This window comes from Crotalus tigris, unplaced genomic scaffold (assembly GCF_016545835.1).
Source record: "Crotalus tigris isolate CLP2741 ecotype Arizona unplaced genomic scaffold, ASM1654583v1 scf7180000018026.535452, whole genome shotgun sequence".
Lineage (NCBI taxonomy): Eukaryota > Metazoa > Chordata > Lepidosauria > Squamata > Viperidae > Crotalus > Crotalus tigris.
Window position 1 is genome coordinate 153549 of NW_024096784.1, and position 5058 is coordinate 158606.

The following is a 5058-nucleotide window of genomic DNA, read 5'->3' on the forward strand; positions in this document are numbered from 1 at the left end:
GAGATTAAAGTTGAATTACCCAAAAGTTGTATTTAATATATTGGACCCCACAAAGATTGTACTGGAAAGAATGAACATCATATTCATTTACTTAAATGGTCCTATAATCTTTTGTCATTTTGGGGGAATAACGTTTTCATGAAATGAGATCATTTATGGGGCAAGATTTATGTGATGATGAATTACATGCAGAACCAAAGCTTTATAATTTTACTTACTGCTAGAAATTATAGTTATATCATGCATTGGGGTGGCTGGAAAAATACTGTAATTCTAAGAAATTTAAAAAGTGATCTTATACTATAGTTAAAGGAATAGCTTTTGGAAATACTTTTAAAAAACAATGAAATATGATAAAAGGTTAAGATAAAATCATAAATTCTACTTTGGTGCAGGTTTCATGATATTTTAGAATTACATTTTGTATTTGGTTACCTATTATATCCTATGGCATTTTTCAGCAAACCATTGACTACTATGAGTTTAAATATATGGTAAGAGGAGGTTTTTTTTTAGGGGGGAGATTTTCCTTCACTTTTGGTTTATATTTTTTTGAATGAAAGGAGTTTTACATCTGATTTATTATTTTAGTGTATTTTGTTTATTGTTTGTATGTTCTAAAAAAAAGAACAACCGTATAACACAGGGGTGTCAAACTGCAAGCCCACGGACCGGGTGTGTCATGGCGAAACCACACCCATCCCATTGCCAGCAATGGAAAAAAAGTTGTGATACATTGTGATTAATCACGTGACATTGCACGTTTGACACCCCTGGTATAACAGAATTGGAAGGGATCTTAGAGGTCTTTTAGTCCAAACTGTGCTCAAGCATTTCAGACAGATGATTGTCCAATCTCTTCCTAAACACCTCCAGTGAAGGAGCACCCACAACTTCTGAAGGCAAGCAATTCCTCTAATTAATTGTTCTGCCATGAAATCTCTCTTCTTTCTAGGTTAGTTCTCTCCTCAATTACGTTCCATCCATTGGTTCTTGTTCTGTCTTCAGGTTCTTTGAAGAATAGGTTGACTCCCTCTTCTTTGCGATAGCCCCTTAGATATTGAAACGTTGCTTTCATGTCACACCTACTCCTTGTTTTCATTAAACTAGACATACCCAATTCCTGCAACTGTTCTTCATATGTTTTATGTCCCCTAATTTTGTTTGTTGCTCTTCTCTGCATTCTTTCTAGATTTTTTTTTTTTGTATCATGGAAACAAATGGATGCAATATTTTCAAGTGTTTTCTTATCAAGACATTATAAAATGGTACTAACACTTCACATCATATTGATTATATCCCTTTGTTAATGCAATCTATGCCTGCATTGGTTTTTGTGACAGCTGATGCACACTTCTGACTCATATTTAAGTGTGATTGCCCACTTAAATTACTGTGTTTATATGTTCTTAAAATGTTAGCAGAATCCGGAGAATCATTGGGAGGATATTGCAAAGAAAACATAATTGGATTGCACTTCATTTGAGTGTGGCAGACACCCATTAAGGAGCAAAGCCGCCCATCAAACTATGTCTCCGAGGTCAGTAATAAAAATCCAAGATTTATATCTTTTGCTTATAAACTGCATTGTGACACCTCCATACCTCCTACCACTTTTGAATATGGCTACACATTATCTTTCTGAATGGATAGAGGTTCTACAGCAATTCAGAAAGGACTTTTCTCTACCCCTCCTGGACATGAGAAACCCTGAGGTTAGGTACTTTTAAAACTACAGCAGATTAACCGTTCAATTAAGTCTCTTGTTCCTCCAAGGACTTTTGCAAAAGCAAACCCACAGGAATATTTCAATAGAAGGAAGATACAATAATCATTTATGTAAATACAATTCCTAAGAATAGTTGCAACATTTCACAGAGTCAATGTGATGCAATCATTCTAACTCCATAAATAGACAACTGTGTACTGTTTCAGGAGTAAGATTTGATCCAGAAGCAATCTCAACATGAAGATTCTTTATTTGCTCTTTGCATTCTTTTTCCTTGTGTTCCTCTCTGAACCAGGTAAGAAGCTAATTTATTGATAATTTAGAAAGGATAACTCAATCTGTTTTAAACAGTCATTATCTTTGAAAGCAATATACATTATTTCTGAAACTTCTATTCAATCCAGGGCCAGAATTTGCAGAAGATTTAGGAATGAACCTCTGGAATTAAATTTTCATCTTTTAACTACAAATATCTCAATCATTCATGCCTTTTAGGGTTTTTGAGATATTGACTATTGACAATGTGTATGTCACTGATTTTCATTCAAAATTAAAACTAGAGAGCCAATATAATATAGGACATCAAGAAGGGACTGGAAAACCAATTTATTTATTTATTCACTATTCATTTATATTCTATCTGAGTAAAGAGGAAAGATAGCTATATTATATAGTAATCTTTGATCTTGCCATACTTAGCATTTGAAAAAATAAATAAGGAATTCTGTAGACTTGCAGCAAAATATCTAGAAGCAGAGAAATTATCTTTTTTCCACATATCTATTATTATTTCCTTAATGTAAAAAGCAAACTCCCTGAAGAAAAGCTTGGCTCTTAAAGATTATGTCAACAACCCAAAGCAGGTCAATTTCAGATCAGTATAGAAATGGTGGGTCCTTCCCATATTTTTTGTTTTATTTCATTTTATTTATATATTTGATGGTTGCCATATCCTGAGGGTCTTTTATGCAAGTCACAATTAGCTCTCATATGTATAGTTTTTCAAGAGCAGAAAAATGCAACAGTGGAAATGTTTTCTACATTAAGCAAAGAGGAAAAAGTCCAGAAGAAAATCAAGCCCTGCAGTTAAAAGAAAATTATCTATTCTCATCCAGATTTTCTCCATCCAAAACACCTACTAGAGCCAGCCATTGTAACTCAAGGTTATTTTCTAGCAAGCAAGAATCCATTGTAATAGTGGAGAGAGAGAGAGATCAAAGCAATATCTCCCCTCAGCTACCTCAGTAGTTCACACATGCCAGCCAAGTCTTCTCTGGGCCAGGGTTGAGACTTGGCTTGATTTGTGATTTATTTGAGGTGCTGCAAGGTGAGCAGCAGAAACTGATTCATCTAATGAGATGAAACTGCCTGAAGCCACAGGAATTCTGCATTGGTTATTGTTTCTTGGAACCAGAGATGTATGCAAATATCAAAGTAACTTTACTCATCATTCACCTATCTCCTCTTTTCCTTTTTACAGGGAATGCTGGCCGCCTGTGTCTTGATGAAGGAGGGAACTGTTATCCCCAATGTCCTCCTGACTACATCTCACTTGGAAAAGTAGATTGCAGGGGATACTGCTGTAAAAAGTAAGAAAACCCTTTCCTAATAGAGACAGATGTAGATTGGGACAATCTGCTGATATTCACAAGGCATTGACATGAACAAGAAAAGGGTTTCAAGAGAAATCTTGTGTAGAAAGGAGGGCAGGAGAGAATTGTTTTTCTGGTTTAGGGGGCAGAAGGAACACACTTTGATTAACCTATTTTTTATCTCATTTCTATTGCCACTCTAGAAAATAATGCCATATCCATCTACAGGCCTGGATATCTTCAACATCTGGCCAATGATCTGGCATCTCCACCTGCTATTGCTTTATCTTCTTTTATATAAATTGCTGTCTATCAGTCTCTAAAACATTTGTGCATTGAATTTGGCAAAAAAACAAAAACAAATTAAAGATGAATGAGCATTGCAGTTGTATGACTTTTTAAAGAGGGTTTGGGGCAGTATATCCATGGTACTACATGACTCTGTATTGTGTGTGTGTGCATAATCGTGTATATACCTCTTTATTGTGAGATGCAATGGTTCAGTGGCTTAATGACACTGGAAATAGTCTCAGCTCTGGTGGTTCAAGCCCTAGCATGACACAGTGAGTTTCTGTTATTCACCTAAACTTCTGTTCACCTATCAATTCAAAAACATGTTTGATGCAAGTGGGTACTACTTCAGGGGGGAGATAAACTGGTGTTCTTTGCAGTCAGTCAGATTCCTGATGGTTTGAATCTTCTCATTTGCATTGCTTGTTTGAAGAGCCACTTTTGGTGAAAAGCCAGCTCACCCTCCTGTGGTGCACCTTGGGAAGTACACAAGTGTGTCCTATAATAGGGCTGGTACCTTGGCAAGCCAAACTACTACTCTGCTATAGCATTGTGATCTCCTGGTTACTGTAACAATGCAATAACAATTGTCATCATCATCATCATCTCTTTGTTTACATTTAAGTGTGGAACTCATTCCTCATTCTTCAACCACATATTATGCCATAAAATCACATAGTGTCATTCTTTCCCCTTGTTTATTGACTGATTTTCTCAGCTATTAATCACAGATCACTGAAAAAAATTAAAATACAAACAATAAACTGATATAAGCCTTAGACCAATTGTCTAAATAAATAAAACAAAATAAACAAAGTTATAACAAGAAGCCAGCATAGGTTTGTTAAAAACAGATTGTTCCAACCCAGTCTTATTTTATTCTTTGACAAAGTGACTAAATTAGTAGAGAAATGCTGTGGACATACTATACTAAGTTTTCAGTAAGGCATATGACAAAGTCGACCACAACCTACTTCTTGATAAGCTAGAAAAATGTGACATAGATAGTATCATTGACAGATGGATACCATGGCACTCAATGAGTAATTCTTAATGGTATTACATCAACATGGAGGTAGTAAGCAGTGTCATACCACAAGGTTCTGTCTTAGGCCCAGTTCCAAGATGGCGGTGCCTGGAACAGCTGCGGCTGCATTGGCTCTTGAAGGTGAAAAGTTTTTGGAGGGATATAAGGGATATAGGCCAGATGATAAGGAAGGTTTAAGAGATTGGTAAAGGACTACATGTTTCATGCCTTCCCCTTACATTTGACTCATTACAGTTTTTCTATCGGAAGAACCACTCTGTACAAGATGCACTTTCCAGTGTACTTCATCTTAGCTTGGCGTACCTGGAGGGGAAGAATACTCATGTGCGAATGTTGATTTTGGATTTTAGTTCAGCATTCAAAACAATCATCCCTCAGCATCTGGTAAACAAACTGGG

At 35.9% G+C, this 5058-nt stretch overlaps 1 long non-coding RNA gene across 1 annotated transcript; it reads left to right on the forward strand.

The window, feature by feature from the left end:
- The first annotated feature begins 1935 nt into the window (after positions 1 to 1935).
- On the forward strand, positions 1936 to 3684 carry LOC120309487. Its single transcript, XR_005557091.1, has 3 exons — positions 1936 to 2024; positions 3210 to 3318; positions 3525 to 3684. It is a non-coding gene; the product is annotated as an uncharacterized LOC120309487 (long non-coding RNA).
- The last annotated feature ends 1374 nt before the right edge of the window (positions 3685 to 5058 follow it).